The 24,091-nt window shown below is 51.3% G+C and overlaps 1 protein-coding gene across 16 annotated transcripts in view; it reads right to left on the reverse strand.

Annotated features, from left to right (window-relative positions):
• CHST15 (carbohydrate sulfotransferase 15) overlaps positions 1–18,630 on the reverse strand; it is an 80,840-nt gene extending 62,210 nt beyond the window's left edge. For 3 of the 16 annotated variants that reach the window (XM_069566810.1, XM_069566800.1, XM_069566802.1), the window contains exons 1-2: positions 18,369–18,522; positions 13,688–13,887 (exon numbers count right to left, since the gene is read on the reverse strand). The gene's annotated coding sequence lies outside the window, so the exon portion shown is untranslated. The other 13 variants (XM_069566796.1, XM_069566799.1, XM_069566805.1 and 10 more) reach the window with 13 other exon arrangements.
• Positions 18,631–24,091: the final 5,461 nt, after the last annotated feature.

Here is a 24,091-nt window from a genome sequence, read left to right on the forward strand (position 1 = left end):
AGATGTCCAGAAACGCTTTGAATTCTTCTCCAAGTTGAGCTGCAGACAGTAGGAGTTTTGGTCTTCATGCCGTCCATTCTGAAGAGCCCAAAGGTGGATTTTTCCAGATTTCTGATGTGCAGATTCTGAGAAAGTCACATGTAATCCCACTAGCAGACAAGGGCAATCCCTCTGTGTCCCAATTGATCTCAGCAAGTCTCTCCTCAGCATGAAGGGGGTCAGGAACCCCGCCAGAGCCCGCAGAGCAAACCAAGGTGATGCGGCCGCAGCCCGGCCCTCCTGGTACTCACAAGCTATGGTGTACACAAGCTGCTGTAGGTCAAGGTGGTCTAGGGTGGGCATGACACAAGCTATCTCACGCCAGCTCCTTGGGCCACAACCTGTGCAGTCGCACGGGGCCTGGTGCCCAGAGGGGCACTTGGTTAATGCTCTGCTCTCCCTGGTTTGAGAAAGTGAAAGTCGCTCAGTCATGTCAGACTCTTTGTGACCCCATGGACTATACAGACCATGGAATTCTCCAGGCCAGAATACTGGAGTGGGTAGCCTTTCTTTTCTCCAGGGGATCTTCCCAACCCAGAGGTTTAACCCAGGTCTCCCGCATTGCAGGCGGATTTTTTACCAGCTGAGCCACAAGGGAAGCCCAGTTTGAAGTTCTTAATAATTTTTTCATAAAGTGTTAGTTGCTCAGTCATGTCCAACTCTTTGTGACCCCATGGATTTATAGCCTGCTAGGCTCCTCTGTCCATGGAATTCTCCAGGCAAGAATACTGGAGTGGGTAGCCATTCCCTTCTCCAGGGGATCTTCCCGACCAGGGATTGAACCTAGGTCTCCTGCACTGCAGGCAGATCCTTTAGGGGCTTGCATTTTTATGTTGTACTAAGGTCTACAAATTATAGTGCCAGTTCTAGAGTTAATGAAAGAGTAATACAACAGGGAAAGAAATCACATCCAAAGAGCTTCTCTGATTCCTGGTACATGTAACAGCTAAGACTCTGCAACCCCACGGACTGTAACCTGCCAGACTCCTCTGTCCATGGAATTCTCCAGGCAAGAATATTGGAGTGGGTTTGCATCCCATCTCCAGGGGATCTTCCCAACCCAGGGATCGAACCCAGGTCTCCCACATTGCAGGTGAATTCTTTACCGGCTGAACCACCAGGGAAGTCCAAAGTATTAAATATCAATACAAATGGATACTTAGAAAATGGCAAGATGCCCAGGGTTTAATCCCATCGTTGGTTTCAGCAGGGACCTTTCCAGGATCACTGCAGACTTAGTACCTTCCATTCTATACCAGGAGTTTCCACAAGCCCATTTATCATAGCTCTGATTCATCGCAGTATCTACTCTAATGCAACTCGGCCTGATGATTTAAAAAATATGGGGACCTTTAATTTATCAAGCTAATGTGATTACACGGCCATCCCACAGTCTAGCCATCTCACAGGCACTCCTATGAAATTTATGATCGGAAGCTTACACACTTCCAGCCCCTTTAAATAGGAAAATCTTTACCATAGTTGAGGGATGAACTCATTCCACAATCTGGAAAAAAAAAAATCAAGCCCTTCCACAAGTGCCTTGCTCTGTTAGTTTTTGCCACTCGTCCCCAGACAGCGAGGTTTAAACACCATTTACCAACAAGCTTAATTTTAACCTGCCTTTACAGAGGATGCCAAATCAATTACGTATCAGCTGATAACATCTGCGCATCTCATGCTGGTGGCATCTGGTAACTCATGCTGCCCGTGAGGCTGACCAGGAGCAGCTTCACACAGCATCTTCTGGTTATTACAAGCATCACTCTGACCCAGAGCTGAAAGTAGGGGCTTCAGACATAGCAGGCTGCATGGGGATTTTGCATCTTGAAGAAATCAGTCTGTATGTGGTGTAAGTAAAACACACCAGAGCAAGGGACTTCCCTGGCAGTCCAGTGGTTAGGACTCTGTGCTTCCACCGCAAGGGGCTTAGGCTCGATCCCTGGTTGGGGAACTGAGATCCTGCATGCCATGCAGTGCGATGAAAAACAATAAAAAATAAAATGCACTGGAGCATAATTCAATTGGAATGGAGGTTCCCCATCAAACCACATGAGGCTGCAGAAATCTTCCCAACCTGAAAATGACCTACAAGGCACAGGGTAGAAATTTCCTTCAGATCTTTGGAGTGTTTCCTCCTCTACTGGTATACCTGTTTTCACCATTCAAAGATGGAAGGGACATGACATCTTCTCAGTCAAGTCCCTCGTGTTGCAGATGAGGAAAGAGGCTCAAAGAAGTCAAGTAAGCAGCCTGAGGACACAGAGCAGTCAGTGAGAACAGGAACTAGAAGTGTAAAGGCCTGAAAAAGTGAGGGCAGCCCCACAAGGTAAGTCAGCGACCTCTGAAGTCAGACTGCCTGGGTTCAAGTCCCAACTCTTATCATTCATAAGTTACCAAAATTTGGGTAGGGTGACCCTCTCTAGCCTCAGTTTTCACATCTGTAAAATGGGGGTGTTAATCATGTCTGTCGCAAGGTTGCTGAGAGTAAGTGGAATAATGCAAAACCTAGCACATACTAAGCACCCAAATGTAGGTCACTATCATCAGAACTCAAGTTTCTTAATTCCCTGTCCTGGGTTCTATTTCACCAAAGTGAAGTGAAAGTTGCTCAGTAATGTCTGACTCTTTGCAACCCTATGGACTAGACAGTCCATGGAAATCTCCAGGCCAGAATACTGGAGTGGGTAGCATTTCCCTTATCCAGGAGATCTTCCCAACCCAGGGACCAAACCCAGGTCCTTCACATTGCAGGCGGATTCTTTACCAGCTGAGCCACAAGGGAAGCCCAAGAATACTGGAGTGGATAGCCTATCCCTTCTCTAGCAGATCTTCCCGACCCAGGGATTGAACCCAGGTCCCCCACATTGCAGGTGGATTCTTTACCAACTGTGCTACCAGTGAAGCCCATGTCACCAAACTGCTGCTGCTGGTGCTGCTAAGTCGCTTCAGTCCTGTCCGACTCTGTGCGACCCCATAGACGGCAGCCCATAGGCTCTGCCGTCCCTGGGATTCTCCAGACAAGAACACTGGAGTGGGTTACCATTTCCTTCTCCAATGCATGAAAGTGAAAAGTGAAAGTGAAGTTGCTCAGTTGTGTCCGACTCTTCGCAACCCCATGGACTGCAGCCTACCAGGCTCCTCTATCCATGGGATTTTCCAGGCAAGGGTACTGGAGTGGGGTGCTGTTGCCTTCTCCATTTTACCAAAGTATTTTCTATATATTATAGGTTCCTTGTCTCTGAGAGTCTCTCAGATCTAGAGAAGAAGGCTGTGCGCATACCCAGGGAGGAGGCACCTACAAAGCTCCAGGTGGGCACACAGAGGCATGAAACGCATAAACCACGGGTCTTCCAGAATTTGTTAATCTGATAAAAACTAATTTAATTGATGGCCAATTGGGAGGGATCCAAAAACAATCTAAAAGATAAATGACAACACTGAAGTTCATGAAATTCTAAGGTGCTTCCAAAGGGCTGGGGCTCCCTAGGTTTAATGAAATTAGATGGCAGCCAGACAAGGTCTGTAGCATAGTGATGGGATTGTACCTGAGTCAGTTTCCTGGTTTTGATAATGTTCTGTGGTTATGTAAGATGTTATCATTGTGGGAAGCTGGTTGAAGAGTACACAGAACTCTGTGCTATTTTTTCAACTTCTTATGAGTCTAAAATTACTTCAAATTAAAAAACTAAAATAAAATTATGGGCAGAATCCAGGAGTACCAAAAGATTAAGGGGACTCCTGGCAAGCTATCAACATATCAAGACATCAGGGCCAGGTGTGGGGAGCCGTGGGGGGGGGAGAACCTCCCCATGAGGGCACGGAGGAAGTCAAGTCCTGAGGGACAGATAGGACTTGGTCAAGGTCAGGGGAAGAAAGCAAGGCTCAAGGCAGGGGCCGCACCAGCTGGGGAGACTGCTATGCCCCGGTCCCTCTCCAAAGGGTGCCCTCTCCCTGAACCAGGCTGTCTGGAGTCAACACCAAACTCAAGTGAACAGCCACATACTCATCTTTGGGATTTCACGGACTATTTCAGTCTTGTTTTCATGAGTGCGGTTTCGGCTGCCCACCCAAGACTTCTCCCATCAAGCATGTGCTTACATAAAAATAGCTTCTGCTCACAAGCTCACAGAAAGGATGGGGGTTTTGCTTCTCACTAGCCCTACCTTTTGAAACCACAGCAGCTGCAGGCCAGCCCAGCACGGGACAAGGGTTCTTCACCCAGAGATGAGAGACAATGAGAAAGCGAAGCTGTAAAGGAGCTTCCCCAATGGGCTTCCCTGGTGACTCAAATGGTAAAGAATCTGCCTGCAAAGTGGGAGACTCATGTTCGATCCCTGAGTCGGAAAGATCCCCTGGAGAAGGGAATGGCTACCCACTCCGGTTCTTGCCTGGAAAATCCTACGGACAGAAGATTCTGGTGAGCTACAGTCCATGGGGTTGTAAAGGTCAGACATAACTGAACGACTAACATGTTCAAAGGGAAATGAAAGAACACTTGATTCAACCCGAGTGTGCTATAAACCAAGTTCCCTGACCTGCTCTCCCAGACCGACCCAATCCCATCCCATCAACTGATCCCCTCCTGGGATCTTGGCACTGGCTGTTCCCTCTGCCTGGGATGCCCTTTCTGAGCTATAGACCGTGTGCCTTCTTGTCGTTCAAGAATCAGCTTAAACGTCACCTTTCTGGAAAGGCCTTCTCCAATCACCCAGACAGTCACCTCCTAACATGCAGCACTTATTATTATCTGTTCTCTGATATTTATGAATCTGTCTATGAGATGGACCCTGTTTGTCAAGTCACTGCTAGAGTCTCAGCTCTTAGCGCTGGACACACAGTAGGTCCTCCATCACTGGATGGTGACTCTTAAAGGAGGGGCAGAGCCTGAGTCAGAAGAGTTGAAGATGAAGGGTCAGGCTCCCAAATGGTTTTCCTGAGCCAAGCTGCAGGATCAAGGGGGGGATTCAGCGTATTTTTGCCTTTCCTCCTTTCAGCCACTTGTCCGTCCAGCCAACCGTTCTTTCCCATGGCCTGCGTCCTGGGGATATAACCTTGAATAAGACACACCTCCTATCCTAAAGGGACAAATAACCTTCTGATGGCAGAGACGGAAAGGAGGTAATTCCTGCAGCGACATGCTAAAGGCCAAAGGTGACTCCTGGGCCTCTGGCTGGGCCCTAGTGGAGATGAGGGCCATTCATGCAGAAAAGAAAACCAGAGCTAACATCCCACGGAAGCTGCAGTGATAGAACACGTATGCTAGCTACATCCAGGGAATCCAATAAAAAAACCCCAAAGAAAGTCACAGTCAAGGACAGACGGAGGATAAAAGAGGCTCGCTCCTGAGATCTCTGCAGGTTACCGGCCCCCATTTTTGCCACAGAAGAACTGGAAATCCTTCTCAGAAGAACAGCTGTGATCACTACTACGTTCCATCTTAAAGAGCTTAACGCTCGCACCCACGTGCAAACATGAGCACCCACGTGCACACACAAGCGCACACACGAGCATACACATACACAGACGCCTGGGACCCACTCCTGAAGAGCTCACGCAGGACTGGAATATGTGTTTTCTTTTAAAAAGCCCCATAGGGCTTTAGATTTAGAACCTGCATTTAGAACCAACCAGCTTCCGGCAAAGTTCCCTCTGAATGTAGTTATAGAGGTGCGTTGCGGTGTCAACATTAAGAGCATGAAATGGATCCAGGAGGATCTCAACAGGTGAGCCTTCCGAAGCGCCGAGAACATTCCAGTCACAATACAAAAGCTAGCCTGGGGACTCGGCTCAAGACCCGGGAATGCACCCCCAGCCACAGCAGCACCCCTGCCCGGGAGAGCTGCCGGCTGGCCCTGTGCGTTTCCTTCCTTGTTGTGGCCCAGCCTCTTTAAAAATCAACTTCATAATGCACCCTGGAGTCACAAGCACAGCCCCGTGTTTATGGGCTCAGCCAGATCAGATAAAATTTCATTCTCTGAATTGGTTCCTAATTTAATTACTCCCCGGATAAGCGCTGGCCTCCTGCCGCTGCAGGGAAAGAACTCAGGAGGCACTGGCGCCACAAGCCACGAGCTGCAGCTCTCGCTTGGCAGCTGGAGGAGGATGAGCTGTTGCGGGGCCTCTGCAGGTCAGAGGGTGTTAGGACAGCGGGCGAGGGCCAGGTGGTCACCGTCTGTCAGCCCAACCAGCCTGCGTTTACCATCCCCAGCCAATCAAGAGGGTGACCTGCCGCTTAGTAAAAGGGCTCAGGGAGAATGTTGAGGGTAACTGAATCGACTCTGAAAACCCAGATTCAATCCTGACTCTGTGTGGCCTCTCTGTGCCTCAGTTTCTCCATCTGCAAAATGGGGCAGAACTATGTTCCCCTGAAGGCCTTTGCAAGCTCTAACATTCAGACAAGTCAGGGGAAATCAGAACCTCATCTGAGAATCAGTCCTCCTTTAGGGCCAGGAGAAGAGCATATAAAAAAGTAAATGAATTATGGAAAACAAGTAAAGATAGCTCAAAAAATTTAATTCTAGAAATGGAAACATGTCCACACAAAGACTCGTACATGAATGTTTATAGCAGCATTATCCCTAAGAGCCAAAAAGTGGTACCACTCTATCAACAGATGAATGGATAAATGTAGCCTGTTCATACAGTGGGATATCATGTGGCCATATGAAGGAATGAAGTACTGATATAAGCCACCATATAGATGAACCATGAAACATGATGTTAAGTGAAAGAAACCAGATACACAAAAAACCATATCCTATATGATTCCATTCATCTTAGGTCCAGAATAAAGAAATTAAGAGATAAAGTAGATTCTTGGTTGCTTAGGGTGGGGGAGGTGAATAGGAAGATAGGGGGCTAACAGCTAATAGGTACATGGTTTCCTTTTAATATGAAGACTTGCTCTAAAAGAAAACATGGTTCTGGTTGCGCACATCTGTGAATCTACTAAAAGCTACTGAACTATATGGTTTAAATGGCGAATTTTATGTCATGTGAATTACATCTCATTAAAGCTGTTTTATAAAAAGGATAGGTTGAATAGACAAAAAAAAATCTGTTGCATGATTTTGAAAAATAAATCAGATGAGAACACTCTAAAGTAAATATATATAACATAAATACACACACACACATATACACACACACATTCTCCCTAAACAGTTCCACGGCTTCATAACTGATCCAAAGATACATAAACCACACACACACAAAAACTGCTGACTTGAAAGTGGGCAGGCTTGCATTTTTCTATTGATTTATTTCAGTTTTAACAGCCAAAAGCAAATTTATTTTCTACCACTGAAATGGCAACTGAGGTTTCATCTACTCTTTAATACATCATTTTTATTCTCAGAACCAAATTGTGAACAATGCGAAAGCTGCGTGGATTCTCAACAGCCAACCGGTGAGCAAAGGATTTTTTTCCTTTTTGCCTGGAAGCTATTTCCAATGAAGAGGCCACATTTGCTAAGCTCCCTCTTCCCTTTTGTGTATCTTTCTAATTTCTCACAGAAACTGCTACGGAACAAGTATAAATAGCTTTCAAAGTTAGGGCGACACAGATGTCAGGCTGATCCCAATTCCATTATTCTGAGTGTTCTTTCATCCTCTCATTTAGCGCTCCTGACAACTTTCTTCAGCAAATTCAACATGTCCTAAAAGCAGCTATTTCCTCTGACTTTCAAAACAGCGCGGGTGGATTACTGGTCTGATACGGGGTTGGCTGGGGCCTTCCTGGAACTATTACCGTGACCGAGAACTGTGGGAGAATAAGGGAAGGTCACAACATGTGGGTCTGGCTACAGCTGACCACAGAAAGGGCAACTGTGAGTGTCCCACAGTTAAGAACATCCAGGTAAACAGGAGGATGGTCTTCTCTAAGGACTCACCATTTCTAAGTCCAGAGGGTATTTCTTTCAGATAATACTGATGGGTCAAAGTAAGAGGCAACCAGGGGAAGTTGAGTGCTTAACCCTGGATGGTGCACGGGGCATGGTGAGGTTGATGACTTGGCTCGCCACGCCCCTCCCCTCAGATCAACACCCTGTTTTATTTCCTCCCCTGAGTGGGGCTTGGCATCCTGGGACCCCGAGCAGAGAGATGCTTGAAGGTCCTACAGCCAGGACACCAGGCCCCGTACGAGACCGAGAAGGATTCCTGCCATTTCAGCTGAGTCCTGGTCCTAAAGCAACAGCACACGGGGGGAGAGATGGAGCTGGCCCCCACCCCACAGAAGGGCCCTGGGCGGCCTGGGATGCCAGGCAAAGGAGGTGCTGGTACCAGAAAACCAGAGGCCAGAGCAGGGGGACCCCCCGTCCTGCCAAGATCCCCCTGAATCCCCACTCAGTTGTCCTTCATCACCTTGTGATGATAGGGGGGTTTCCAGGTGGAGGACAGCCTGGATTCAGAGCTCACTTGTAGACCAGGTCAGCCCACTCCCACCGACCAGACGACCCTCTGTATTTGTTGAGAAACTGGAGAAAGGCTTTCCAGCGAGGGCTGCCCCCTCGAGAATAACCCTGCTCCCTCCAACACAGACACACACACACACACACACACACACACACACACAGTGCCAGGAGCAGAGGCCCCGGCCTAGCCTGACTGTAGCCGCCAGTCTCTCATTCCAAAGAAGAGGGCAGAGAGCGAATAGGTGCTGACATCCTGTCTCCAGCAAACATCTGACAAGTCTGAGCTGTTCATCATGGAAAATTAAAAAGCTAAACGGCCCCAAGAATCTGCCGGAGGATGACATCCGATGGAGGCCCTCAACCTTGAACCTGAAACGAGACCACGGAAAGAGAACCACCGATCCTGAATTCTTCTCCACATCTTCTTAAAGCAACAGTGATTCTGAAATCAAGTGTCTGGTTACGTGACCCAGAGACGAGCCAGCTGCAGCCGACTCCCACCTGGATGTCCAGGAAACTGAAGGCAGGGAAGCCGGCTGGTCCCACGGAACCTGGGCCAAAACTTCACCCTGCCCAGGGTGGCTGCAACTTAACAGATGGCATGATCACAAGTGTCTACTGGGAAACCCCACTGACTGGCCCAGTTCCCTGGGGCCACCCGCTTTCTTGTAATCCTGGAGATCCCTGACGTGCACAAAGCAAATGCAGCTCTGCGTGTGTACATTTGGAAGGCTCTTTATATAAACAGGTTCACGAATCAGAGGGAACAATCCTCTGTAGACCAATAGTCTGATTTTCGGTTTGGAAATTATGGTCTCTATAAATACACTCCAGGACATACTTTATATTTTTAATGCAAATATTTACATTCCAAACAAAGGAGCATGGAACTTAATGACAAGCTATTTATACCGGCTATAAGAAACACTAACAGCTCCCACATTTCTTGCCTGAGTTAATGGCTCCTGCTTCTATTCCTGAGATACAAATTTCCATAGTATTTTTCCCCAAGACTCTCAAGCCACACAAAAAAACTGTGGTTACTACCTTTTAATAGCCCAAAATTAATATCAGGAAAGCCCAGTTTAGTACATTAGGTTCTTGACTCCTTCTGAAATTTACTGATAAGCACTAACTCTCCCGTACCATGCTACCAGATTGGGGTAACTTTTCCATCTTCTTTGGGTGTACATTCAGAGGCCCACATGAAATCCATCACAGCCCTTTCTCCAGGACAAGCTGGTTCTTGATGTGTTAATTCAACAAACGACAGTCTCTCGCGACTGACCGGACCCCCAGACAGCCTCTCACCCTTGAGAGGCTCACCAGGCCCGGGTGAGTGGATCACACCCAGGAATACTAGAAAGATCATGGTAAAAAGGAGGATGGGGTTAAGGTCAAGTTCAGTAGAGGATCCCTGCAGATACTCAGAGGAGAACGGTGACATCTGGATGGAAGGATGTGGAAAGATAGTTAATCATTACTCACAAAACTTCCAGAAGACAATGATGAGATGGGGGCAGGGGGCTAGACGAAGGTTCAGGGGGAAATCAACAGCAGGGGACCAAGAGGAGGCAGAAAAGCTCTCACACTCAGGCTACCAGGCGGTCAGTCTACCAGTGGTTCTGCCCCTCCTTGTAAATTACCCTTGTGTTACAGTTAGAATGCAGCCTTGAGGTCAAAGGCTGATCATTCCCTCAATCTGACTCATCACTGCCATGCTCTGCAGATAGCAACACAGTTGACAAGCTTACCTCCTAACCTCGATGTCCTTAGCGACTGCATATCTAATGCTGTCCTTATCAACTCTGCACCTAACAGGTGCCACATGTGAGACCCCTCCATGGGTCAGGCCCTGGGCTCAGCACTTATCATTTGCTCTGGGTGGGTGGAGGGGTCAGGGGAGGTGGGGGGCCCGGGGGGACTCCAGATGTTTCCTTCCTCCTGGAGACAGTGCTGCCTGTGTACCACGACTGTGTCTCCACCTGGTGAGGTCCACACCATCCCAGCAGCTTGCAAGGAAGAGCCTGGCCTCATCTCTTCCCACACAGAGTCAGCACTGCCCCCTGCTGGTTGCCCCGGGTTGGAGGGGGTGGGCAGTGGCGGCTGCCCTGGAAGAGGCTGCCGCAGCGGAACAAACTGCCGCTTTCCCACAGGCCTGCAACTCAGGGGAGGTCAGTGGGCCTCACTGCCCGCTTCTCACTTCAGGTATGCGATGCCCACATGCCCACTGGTTCAATCACATTCTCCAAGATCCACTTCAGTTGGGACCAAATACTGCATTTCTATCTTTATGCATCTTTCTCCTCCCCTCTCTCCACTGGTTCAGAACTTGGCCAAGAAAGAGGGGTATAATTTGGGGGGCTCCCTTAAACCCTAATTTGTACTGTGAAAAGAAAATGAAAGTCACTCAGTCGTGTCCCACTCTTTGGGACCCCATGGAGCAGTCAGTCTCCAGGCCAGAATATGGGAGTGGGTAGCCTTTCCCTTCTGCAGGGGATCTTCCCAACCTAGGAATCAAACCCAGGTCTCCCGCACTGCAGATGGATTCTTTACCAGCTGAGCCACTAGGGAAACCCAAGAATACTGGAGTGGGTAGCCTATCCCTTCTCCAGTGGATCTTCCCGACCCAGGAATCGAACTGGGGTCTCCCACAATGCAGGCAAATTCTTTACCGATTGAGCTATCAGGGAAGCCCGTTTGTACTACTGGTACCCAAACTATGCTACAAAAACAAGATAGAGATTATCAACCCCACTTTACAGATAAGGAAACTGAGGACCAAGCAGATGTAACCACTGACCCAGGGTCACAATAATGGAACAAAGAAACACAGGAGAGACTCAAGCCCAGGTCCACATGGTGTCCAGGCTCACCCCACCACCTACGCTGTCTCTCCAAGGGGATAAGGGATTCAACACTCAGGTTAAATGCACATCCGCGTGGGGGGCACCAAACCTTTGGTGGATTGGAAAATGAAGGTTCTGGTCAAACTTGCCTCATTCAGCCCAAATCAGCTAACACATGTCACAAAGCGGAGACACAGCAGTCCAGACCCCTTTCAACAAGGAGTGAGACAATAACACAGCTTTACAGGCCTCTCAGACTCTGAAACGCACCTTCCAACCTCACAGCAAATGCGCTATGGGCCCCCGGCCCCCTCAGGGCAAGCAGAGCAGGTCAGAACTTCCCCAAGATCCAGGGCTACCCTGGGAGGAAGGGACCCGCCATCTATCGAGGCCTCTCCCACTCTGAGGTCACACCAATATCTTCTCAATCACAGGGAGCAAAAAGGGTCAGCAGGCACATATTCCATTTCAGGAGAAGATGTAAAACCACCAGGTTCTTGCCTGTCATAGGGAAAAATAATTGCACCTGCCCAGGTGGTGAAGGACAGGGAAGCCTGGCATGCTACAGTCCATGGGGTCGAAAAGAGTGGGACACTGAGCATCTGAACAGCAAGGTGGCGCTAGTGAGTAAAGAACCAGCCTGCCAACGCAGGAGACGTAAGAGACATGGGTTCAATCCCTGGGTCAGGAAGATCTGCTGGAGGAGGGCATGGCAACCCACTCCAGTACTCTTGCCTGGAGAACCCCTTGGACAGAGGAGTCTGGTGGGCTACAGTCCATGGGGTCACAAAGAATCAGACACCACTGATGTGACTGAGCACAGTACAGCCCTGTAATCTACTTATGTGCCCGTGTTGGGGTATTTTCCAGGCACCTGGATGACGAGGCGGCCTGTCTCAATATTTTTATCACAAGCACAGTTCTGGAAAGCATCCAGGTTTCCATTATAATGACACTCTCTGCTTTTGAGGATCTGCCAGCCTTTCTTGCTTCAGAGACCCGGAAGGCCTGGACCTGGACAAATTCTAGAAATGTAGCATGGGTGTCAGGACGAGCCTGCCCGGGCAAGAAGGCCCCCGCACACACACTCAGAACTCTCTGAAGCTTGGAGTGGGGCTCAGGGATGCAACATTCGAAAGCTGGCCTCTCCAGCACATCCCCTGATCTGCCCCTGGCTTAATCACCACTACACAGAAGCACAGCCAAACCACCCGGCTGCCTGTCCACGGTGTCCGCTGGAAGCATCTCAGAGGGTGGCTGTGGATGTAGCCCTCTCTTTGCCGGGAGAGATGAAGCAATCAGCCTGACTAGAGGCCAAGGCGTCCTGGGGTGTCAGAGAAGCTCTCTGAGGTAGAATATGCTAGAAGTCATGCTCCCCTCCTCCACCGGGAAACATACACAGCTACATTAAACAAACAAACAAAAAAAAAACACTGGGCAAGCAATTTCAGGGAGCTCAGAGACATCTCCCATCCCCAGTAATGAGCTCTAGAGCTGATGTATATTAAGCACTTACTGTATGCTAGGCACCACTCCAAGCAGGTATTAAGTGTTCTGTGTAGGACTTCCCTGGTGGTTCAGATGGTAAAGAATCCACCTGCAATGCAGGAGACTCAGGAGACCCAGGTCAATCCCTGGGTGGGGAAGATCCCCTGGGGAAGGGAATAGCAACCTACTCCAGATTCTTGCCCGGAGAATCTCTTGGACAGGGGAGCCTGGCTGGCTACAGTCCATGGGGTCGCAAAAAGCGGGACACAACAGAGCGAATAACACCTGGCTCAGCTCTCAGGCCTCAGCTCTCAGGCCAGGGGTGAAGTGGCCTCAGGCCACTCCAATCTCAGAGCCACGCTAACCTAGCAACTGCTGCACTCTGGGCAGTGTTATGTAATCTGACTCGTGCCAAGTTCTGCCTGGCCCACTACTCTAAGCTCTGCCTCGTGGCCCCCACGCACCTGGCCCTGGGCTTGCACCTGGAGGAAGACATAAATGCCTCGTATGGCTGGCGCTGATGAAACAGGCTGCTCGCGTTTCCTCCACATCCCTTTCGAAATCAACAGAGACCGAGAACCTGCTTTCCTCTGCCACACCCCCACCCCACTTGCTGACTCATCGCCGCCTTCCCCTTTGAGAGCCGTGGCTGCTTTCCCCATCCTGACCCTGTGTCTCTCCTGCCTCCACTGCCATTCTGTGATCCGACCTCCTGCACATCCGGAGGGCAAAATGATTAGGCCCTGTGGTCTCCAACAGCCTCCCCACCCTCTGATTGAGACAAAGGGAGACCTGTCTGCCCAGGCTGGCACAGGGCAAGCTGGGAACCAGTAGGGACCCAGCAAAGGACGGCTGTTAGGACCAAATGTCTTCCTCCCCAAAGCCCGTACTTACAAATATTCTGTATTGGCCCGAATGAACACAGACCCTTTACTTTTCTTCCTAGATGTGGACACTGGATACACACACTAGATAACAGCCACCTCTGCGCTTCATTTCACGCCGTGAAGACCCAGGTGTACACATCAATCATCCCGTCCTAGCACTTCGTTTTAACGGAGGAGCCTCTCAGGAAGGAAATCAGACCCCAGCACCTGAGAACAATAAAGAAACACCCTGTGCAAGTCAAAACAGTCCCCCGATACGTCGTCCGCTAAGTGAGAAGACAGGCTCTGAATCCACAGCAAAGCAGCACAGTTAGGGCGGAAGTCAGCCACCGTCCCCTGAGTAGCCCCACTTTCCTCACCAGCTGATGACTGAGAGCACCACTTCTACATCACGTGCTGCTCAAGAGATGCCTGGTGACGGAATGCTCACACGACGACGCTCCCAGGCCAGCTACGTTTCTAAGTAGTTTCTGCTTTTATTCATAGATCAAGGAAACTCGTCTCTCATACAAACAGGTTCCAAACAGTGCCTCTGTAATCTGGAACTGCTGACACCTGGGGACCAGGACAGGGTCTGGATTTGGGGGGCAGGAAGCAAAAGCTGCCCAGCACAGGGGGTGTCCAGTCATCTGGGAGATTCCAAGAGGCTCCAGCCTGGCAGGGTGGGATGTAAGAGCCAGCCCAGTAGCCGGAGCATTGGGGACCTGGGCTGATGTTTCACTTCTGGGCTCCGTGACTTGAGACTCACTGCTCTGTGCCTCAGCTCCCACATCGGTAAGAAAAGACTCCCAGGCCACCCACCCCTCACTGGCCTTTTTCCTGGCCTTACTCTCCCAGTTGTTAATGCAGCTCACTGCTCAACTATCTACCCGGCACAGAAATTTTTGCCTGCTCCCTTCCTAGAAGAGCAGGAACTCTGTCTTCTCCCTGTATCGATGTATACTGTTGAATAATGAAACGATATGAAAAGTTTTATGCAGAGTGCCTCTTTCCATACGGCAAGTGAAAGTGTTAGTCCCTCAGTCGTGTCTAACTCTTTGTGACCCCGTGGTCTGAAGTCCACCAAGCTCCTCTGTCCATGGAATTCTCCACACAAGAATACTGGAGTGGGTTGCCATTTCCTTCTCCAAGGGATCTTCCTGACCCATGGATCAAACCCAGGTCTCCTTCATTGCAGGCAAATCTTTACCAACTGAGACAGGTGTTCATTAGACAGCTATTGAATGGATGCGTGACACACAGCACACGAAGGCTGGCACTTGGCCACAGGCACAGAGGGCATCTGTCATTCTAGTCCCTTGGCCTGGGGCTGTGGTCTCCATATCCTTATCACGTGTCACACTTCTCTGATGGTGGGACACCCTTTCCAATACGCAAACTCAGGACCAGATATCAAGCTTCAGACTTCTTGGCAGAGCACCCACTCCCAACCGTCTCCTCTCCCTGTAGAATTTGAGCCCACACTTAAATGTTCAAGCTTGAGAATTCCCTTGAAAATTAACAACACTTGTCAATTTTTCTCCCAGCTAGGTAGAGCTGAGTCAAAGCTGCCCTCTTGGGTAAGGCATGTGATCACCTGCTCAGGGCAGCCCCGGAGTCTCCCCAACTCTCCCCATCCCCTGGAGATAGCAGGGATTCACCTGGATGCCAGTGCGCCCGGCAACCTCCAGCCAGGTCCTAGGTGGCCTTGGACACCCACAGTCTAATCACAGCCCAGCTCTAACCTGAAGCACCCACCAGCACAGGTTCCAAGAGCCTGGGGGTCCTGTCGACCAGATGGTTAACTTGGGGCTTCTCTTCTGCGCCTTCTCCAGATACCAAATAAGCAAAGTCCACTTCCCAACCTCACCCAAACTTTCCTGCAAACACTGCCTCTTCCACACACTGGGATTAATCTTCTCTTCTTCGGGCCAGTGGAAAAACCAAACACCTCCCTTCTCCTGGCCACAGGCAACAAGCAACAGAAACGAAGGAAAGTGCAGACACAGAGACCTCACAGCAGCACTGTGACAGGGCCGGGACCTCTGGCCATCTGATCGTCAAAGAAAGCAAGGCAGGCAGGGGATCCACTCTGCACAAATCAGCCTCTCCATCCTGCCTCCAAACACAAGGTCCTGGATGAATTAACCCTGCTCACTGCAGTCATCCAACACCCGAGAAAGAACACAAAAACACTGCTGAATTTCCTTCCAAGGGCCAGGGAGCTGGACCTGGAAGGGGGAGAAGAGCCCCCTGCAGCTCCACTTCTGACTCACTTGCGCACCTATGCACCGAGAGAGCCTGGCAAGCTGCTTCACCTGCTGGCTCAGTTCCCCACCCCCCACCCCCCACCAGCAGGAGGCAGGACATTCTTCTGCCAATCTTTCAGGAGCTAGAGAGAAAAACCTATTTGATTAAACCTATTTGAAAAACCTATTTGATTAAAAACTACCTAGCAGCAGCAGTTAAAAGGCATTTTATTCCCATGCTATTTTAAACAAAATCATGTATGATTTGTATGCTAAGACATCCGGATTCAACATACTGTTGGTAAAATTAACAAGAACCATGTTCTGGAAGGGAGGGCTCCTGATTTTGCACCACTGGGGGAAGGGGAGTAGGAAAGTTGGGCGTGGAAAATGTTGTGTGTTGAGGGGGGCAGTTCTAGAGGAACTTGGGGCAAATCTCCAGGCCTCAGTTTCCCCCCGGGTGCCTCAGGAGGTGCGCCCCCGGACTGCCCTTCTGCTCCATCACCTGGTGGATGTCCTTCTAGAACCGCAGCTGATAAGAATTGGGGCCCTGCAAACCCCTCGGCTCAGCCTCACAAGACAGCGCGCCACATCCCTTCGCGGGGCGTCCTGGGGCTTCCTTGAGATATAACTTCATTCCCCCAAACTCCGCGCCATCAACTCACCCAACGTGAATGCAGCAAGGGCCTCGGGGAATGGGAAAACGGGGCCGGAGGCGGGGAAGCTGGGCTCAGCCCCAGGCTTTATTGCCTCTTTCTCGAACCTCCCTACTCCAGGCGCGGACGTCCAGCTGCCAACAGCCAGCCCCCGAACCTCAGCCTTCAGTCTGTACCCGCCGCTCCAGCCCCCGCGGGCCGACCCCGGCTGCAGGGCGGACGGGCAACGTGGGGCCGGGACCGCGACGGGGCGGTCAAGCAGCCGCGCCCAGGACCCCGGCGGCTCTGAATCCTAAACACACACGCACACACACGCGCGCACGCCGGCCAATCCGTTCGCCCGGAGGAGTCGGAAGGCGCTTCCACAGCGCTTCATTCATTCTCCCAAAGGCGAGGTTCGCTTCTCCCGGGAGCCTCCATCCTGCGATCTTAGGAGGACTCCAACGGGGCCACCTGCGCCACGACCCGTCCCTCATCAGCCCACGGCCGCCGAGTCCTCTCCACCCGCACCTATAACCCAACAGACTCGCGCTCCATCCCGATCCGCGGCGTCGCCCCCTCGCCGGGGCTGATGCCACCCCGGCTCCCCGCAGCTCCGCCGCCCCGCAGCCACCGCAGCCCCCGCCGCCCCGCCGCGCCGCTCGGTTCAGACCTGCAGCGTTCGGCTCGCCGCGCCCAGGCCGGCTGGGGACGCCGCCGCCGCCGCCGCCACCGCCGGGAAGCCTCGGCTCCTCCCAAGTCACACTGCCTCCGGAGCTGCGGCGGGGCGCTGGGAGGGGACAGGGGGCGGAGGGCCCGGAGGAAGAAGGCGGGGAGCAAAAGTTCAGGCCGCTCCGGGCCTCGCCGCGCCCCCGTCTCCTCCCAGGCCCGCCCACGAGGTCCCCCTCCCGGAACCCGGTCCCACGGGCTTCCGCGCCTGGGATCCCCCACCCCACGCCTCGCCGCCCGGAGCGGCTGCGGGATTGGAGCCGGGGCAGGAAGGTGGCCCCGAACCCGAGTCGGGGAGAGAGTGGCTGATAGCAAACACACCAAAGTGCCCCGGGCCGCACCTGGAAACTTCCCCGAAGTGCGACGGGGAGCGGAGCGCGTGGCGGGGGAATCCCCACCCCCACCTTCACCCCACGCGCGCTCCTAGGGAGAAGGCACCGATCCGTCGGTCAGTCGGTCCTCCGCCTGCAGAGCGCGCCCCCCGCACCCCCATTCCGACTCCTGGGGCCGTTCTCCTGGACAGCCGGCCTGTGCGTGCCCAGAGGCAGCTGTTCGCAGCGCCACCACCCCTTCGCCGAGTCCCCGGTCCCCGAGCTCCGATCGCATTCTCCCTAGCGGGAGAGGGGGGCGTGCGAGCCCTTGGCGCCGCCGCCGCCGCCGCCTCCGAGCAGCCCTTCCCGCGGGGTCCCCGGCACTCGGGGCGCCCAGAGCGCGGCCGGGATCAGCGGCGAGGGGACGCCCTCCACTGGAGACGGCGATTGCCTCGGTGAGGCTGGGCCGAGGGTCGCGGGGCCCAAACCTGCCTCGGCTCTGCGCGCGCTCGCAAGTTCATTGTCTGCCTGGGCCGTCGTCGCCTCCGCCGCCGCCTCCGCCGCTGCCACCGCCGCCGCCGCCGCCACCGCCGCCGCCACCGCGCGGGGAGCGCCGCGGGGAGTGAGGCTGCGCGCAGCCTCCTCCGGCCCGGACTCCCTACGCCCAGCCCGGGCCGACCCCGGCGCTGCCCGGCCGGAACGCGGAGGGGCGCCGGAGCTCGGGGCCAGACACCCACCCGCCGCCTGTGGCCGCCCCCGCGCCGCGCCTGGCACCCAAGTTGTACCTGAGAAGCCGGAGTCCAGCCTGGGGGCGGCGGGGGCAGCCCAGCCTCTGCGGCTCCGGCTCCGCGGGAGCGCGCCTAGCCCCGCGCCCGGAGCCCGGCATGCGGGGCGCGTCAACCCGACTCCCAGAGCGCAGGGAGGAAAAGTTTTGGGAGTGACGTGCGGATGGCGAATAAAACAACCGAAGAGAACCCGCCCCCCTCCCCCCCCCACCCCGCCCGCCGCCCCATGTCGCGCGGACACACATCAGCTTGGGTCTGGAATGTGAGACCAAGGCGTGCGCGCCGAGCGGTGGGTTTGGTTCCCGCCCCCTCCCGTTCCAAGTCAACACGAAATGTGAGCTGCGGTGATTTCGAATAGAAAGCAAACCGAAACCCCTCAAGTCTGCCAGTGACACCCTGCCGGAGACATTTTTTTAACGAACTTGGTGGTCTGGAGCAGCCCGTGCATTGATATTCAAGGCCACGGCGCTGGTGGGTTCTGCGCCCTCTGTTGTATTTTTGCATCTGGAGACGGCTCTCCCGGGCTCTTCGGCCAAGCCTGTTTGATTTCATGGAGAAGGAAGGTTCAGCGGGACCCCGAGCCCGGCCGCAGTGGCCCCGGGCGCGGCTGCTCCAGGAAACCACCGGGCTGCCCGAGGTCAAGGAAGTGGCGCACCAGTGGTCGACCTGGAGACTCTCCACCGGAGATAAACCAGTTGAAGAAAACACTGAATTCGGAAAGACTCAAGCCCAGCCACTCAGAAAACAGGTCTAAGGGACAGGGGGAAAAAAAAAATCCTTGTCTTCGGTCACATAGCCTTTTGCCGGCCGAGTCCCCTTGACCACAGTCCAGCATCTTGTCCTAGGATCGACCAGAAGTGGAGCTGAAAATTCTCCGTGTCAAGTGCTGACACACCGCTGAAGGACGCGTCCTGAGGGTACCTTCCCCATACCCTGTCCTCTCTTTTTGGAAAAACATGATTTTTATTGCCCTAGGCTCCTCTCACCCCCAGAAACTGTAGCCCACCCTGAGGTCATAAACTTCTGCTCAGCAGCCATGGCAACTAATGCAGGGGTCACAATCAGAGGATTATAACTGCAGATGTGAAGCTGGGATGAGAGGGGAATTCTTCAAAACGGTATCTTGTTTTCCTGCAAATAATGCCTCTTACATAAAATCTACGGAGAGATTAATGCAGCAAAGAGACCAGCCTTAGAATCTCAGACTAGATTGCTTTTTCCATATAGACACCACTTGGTGGGTTTTGTTCATTATTATTATTTTTTTTTAAACAAAAAGCTTTTTCTGAAAATACAATGAGCTGCTTTTTGCAGGGTTCACAATTCCCAATAGATGATGATGCCATTTTTCAAGGTCTAACACACGTTGTGGCTTTGGGGCTTATTTATTAGCTCCCAAGAAAAGCCTGCCTTTCAGTGAGGTTTATATACTCAAGTAATTGCAGGGGGGGCGGGGGGGATGGACACAGAGCAGGGTGCTGTTGAAGGAGGTTGGTTGTGCATGCGTCTGCAAGGAAGGCCCTGGGCCAGGCAGCTGTCAGACCGGAGTGTGCAATGGGTTTAAACAAACACAGGGAAAGTTCTGTGGAAACACCCAGAAGGAAATCCCCTCCTGTAAGGGTGTGTGGAACATTATTCCATGGCCACACATACCTCTGTCTTTCCTCTCCTCCTTCCAAGTAAACACATCACTCTGTTGCATAGATGGCTCGGGGCCCACCCAGGTCACTTTCAAATTCAGGTGTCAGAAATCACGGTTGACATGGAGCAAATTGTTTCTAAGTATAGTCATGCTGCCGCTTTGATACAGATTCCACCAGGGACTTTCTAAAGGTATTTATACACGTGCCTGAGATTAACTGGAGGGCAGTTTTTCCTCTCAACTTTAATTCCAAAAAAAAAAAAAAAAAATCATTCAAGAATTGCCCTTGAGTCTGTTACTCTGGAGAGCTGAGAGAACACCTAAATACTAGACGTGTGTGCATGAGTGGATGGATGGACAGATGGATACGTGTCTGTGCAAGAGGCTGATGTATCACATTGGCAACTAGTGAGTGAAAAAAGAATGCAATTTAAGAAAACAAATGTCTCTTCCCCAGATGCACACTTAAGCCTCCATAATTTTGGAATTAAATTGTCTGAGTTCAACCCCTACTGCTGACACTGACTAGCTGAGTGACACTGGACAGGTCACTTTTTGCTTTGCCTCCGTCTGGGGCCTATAATAACCCCTATATGCAGTAAGTTGAATTATTGACCCCACGTAGGTTATTACACTTTGATATCCTGTCACAGCGTCATAGTACATGGAACATGCTTCCCTATCCCTTGAGTTTGGACTTACCCACATGATTTGCTTTAGACAATGAGATTTTGAAGAATGTGGTTGAATCAGAGGCTCGACATGTGTTGCAGGCCTGGGCTTGCTCTCTTGTGCTTTGAATCCTTAATGAGAACAACACCAACACATCCTGAGAAGCTGCTGCTTCTCCAGCAAGGCCCTAAACTAAACATGCATGGAGCAGACCCACACTCAACTTGCAGCCGGGAACCAAGTGATTCCCTCATACAGCTGGAATTTGAACTGCCTCCGCTGACCTATAAACACATGAACAAGGGGGAAAGGCGTGTTGCAAGGTGTATGTTGGAGTTTGGCTACACAACATTATCATGGCAGTGGCTGACTGATACATGCCCTCAGTGCGCTGGCGTGAAGATTCATGACACAGTGACTGAAAAACACTAAACACAATTCTTAGACCCTAGTTAGAGCTTAGGGACATTAGCTGTTATCAGTAATCAATGCTATTGAAAGTGGCTTTGCATGTAACAGTCACATGAGAACTGTTATTCAATTGGTTAATTGAATTCATGAACAAATATTAGTTGAGTAAAGATTCTATGAGACAGTGCAAGCATATCAGAAAACTGGAAGACCGAGGACCTGCCATGATCCCCAAATTACATTCGTTTACTCATTCATTCATTCATCCAGCAGACATTCCCTGAACCCTTGCTGTGTGCCGCACACTGGCGTGAAGGTGGGAGCTACTAAGATGGTTAAGTCTCCATGCCCTCCTAAGAATGCTGACCTACACGGCACCCTACCATGTGACACACCCCACGAAGCACTTCCCCTGTGCTATATCATTTGACCTTCACAACAGCCTCGTGAGCCACTATTATTGAATCCCCATTTTTCAGATGAGGAGCCTGGGGCTCAGAAAAAAAGCAACACCAGAAAAGACCAAAGGCCTCTCTATGCCTTCAGTGTGTACTAGTGTCAATGAATTCAAGCTCACGGAGGGCACACCCATCAAGTAAGCGCAGTGAGAGCAGAGGAAAGAGGTGGACACAGCTGTGTCAGTCTCCTGGGCTCATGCGTGTGAGTTGCTCAGGAAATATTGAGGCTCGGAGAGCCAGGTTCACTTCTGCCATCAGCTGTCTGTAAGACCTTGAGCCCCTCTCTTGCTCTCTTTCCCCAACTGGAGGGAGGAAGGACCTTGAAAGCTGCAGCTCTGGGATCTTATAACGCTGCTGATACAACAGGCATGGCTGTTGGAAGTTCATTTTGAAGGAATGAAGTGATGGGAATCACAGTTCCAGGAACTGGCCCAACAACTTGAAAACAGAGAGAGCAGGCCATCTGGGGGGAAAGGAGACAAGGTCAGGCCATGGGCACTGCGCGTTACAAGCCCCAGCTCAGCAGCCGCAACACTGCTTCCGGTCACTGCACTGTAGGAGCCTGGAGACCAAAGCGTTTGGGGTCTCCCCAGATCCTCCTATCAGAATGGAATGCTCCTTTTATTTTTAAATATTTATTCAATTTTAAATTTGGCTGCAGCGGGTCTTAGTTGCGGCACGTGGGATCTTTGCTCTTCGTTGCAGCCTGAGGGTCTTAGTCTCGGCACGAGGGATCCAGTTCCCTGAGCAGGGATTGAACCCGGCCCCCTGCATTGGGAGCTCAGAGTCTTAGCCACTGGACCACCAGGGAAGTCCCAGGAATGCCCCCTTTTATATGTCAGAGGACTTACTTATCACCTAACTGCTTAATTTTCAGTTAATGCTTTAGCAGAGCCTGGGATAAAGTTCAGTTCACTTTCACTTTATTCCCAAGTGTGAGGCTCTTTCCACAGGGACAGCCTGGGGTAGAGGGGTACGGAAAGCTACTGGAGTCAGAGTTTCTGCGCTGGGGAGGGCTGCCCCTGGGGGCACTGGGGGTCCCTGGGTCTCATGCACCAGCTCTCAAATTTGTTTCAGTGGACGTGGCTTCAGCTCTCTGCCACTAGCAACGACCTGCCTCCAGCCCTGTGACTTTGACGAATTTAGACTGCTCGGTAACCTGAAGTGCATTTCAATTTCATAAATTTAAAAATACTCTGGTTAGACAGATCCCTTCTGCTGTAATGCATCCATTAAGTGCACTTTAAGCCAATTTTGGTATGCTAATCCATCACAAATCGACGTGAAATTTTAGGTTCTTGTGAAAATTTCCTACACTCTATCCAAAACCTCAACCGGATTTAGGATAATAGCAAATACCTTAAAGCTATGGACTTCAACTCTGTTTCAAAACTTCAGTGAAGAAAGCAACAGGCCAGTTTTAAACAAACACCAGAACAGGTGTATCTACATAAGAGCTGCCTATTCTAACGGGGTGGCCCAGGGGGTCAGTTCACTTGCTCTCAAGATGCTCCCATAGCTGGAAGGCTTTAGACTTTACTTTGGAGATCCCTCCAGGGAAATCTGAGAGACTGTAAGCCCTATGAGGGTGAGAACAGGATCATGTAAGTCTCGATATTCCCAACCCCTAGCTCAGAGCCTGACGCAGAGGACATGCTCAACTTCCGATGAATGCCCCAGTTGGAATTTCCTGGCTTGATTAGCAACTTATCCACCAAACTATTTTCTAAAATCAAATGCTTTCCCCACCAATGAAGGCTGGGGATCCTACAAGCACAGGCAGAAACCTCTGAAGGAAAATCGGCTGAGGATTCCAAGCCATTTTAGTGATGACAATGTCATCACCTCTTTATCCTCCACGAGTCAGCGTATGGCCAGTAATTGGCGATGCAAAGAACCTACGGGTGATGAGAGAGACATAATGTCATTGTTATCACCGTCTAAGACTCTTTCGCTACCAGCTGTTAACGGGCATCGCCTATTAACTGGATGTTTTTAGCTGCCTAATAGACACTTAGCCAATAAGGTTTACAGCCGATAGCATTTTCACTTTCTTGTTTCTGTCATAAGATCTCCAACCCACCCGACACAAAAATGAGCTGTTGATTTGGTAAATTTAGAGCAGCACTGCCTGCCCTGGTTGTGAAATACCTGAGCCTTCTAAATACATTCCACTTTCCTGGTTGAGCATTTAATTCAGCAGAGTGACACACCCACACGCAGAGGCTCCTAGCAGGTTGTGGTAATTTGCATCCCCTTCCCTGCCCACCTTTGCTGCTGGGTCCAATCCAGACCAGACCTGTTTCACCCCTCGCTACCCCAGTTCTCTGAATTCCCCACCACACACCTGCCCAGATTCTTGAGGCAGGCACCCCAGTGTCATCCTTAACTCTTGTCTCTTTTACCCGCCCCCCCCCCATCTCCCATTAGCCATCATCTTCTTCTCAAGCCTGCTGATTTTAGAAGCCTGGGTTGCTTTTTTTTTTTTTTAATGCAGATTCCTAGGCTCCAGAACCAAAGATTCCACTTCAGTAGGTCTA

Source organism: Ovis canadensis, chromosome 22 (genome assembly GCF_042477335.2).
Source record: "Ovis canadensis isolate MfBH-ARS-UI-01 breed Bighorn chromosome 22, ARS-UI_OviCan_v2, whole genome shotgun sequence".
In the NCBI taxonomy this organism is placed as follows: domain Eukaryota; kingdom Metazoa; phylum Chordata; class Mammalia; order Artiodactyla; family Bovidae; genus Ovis; species Ovis canadensis.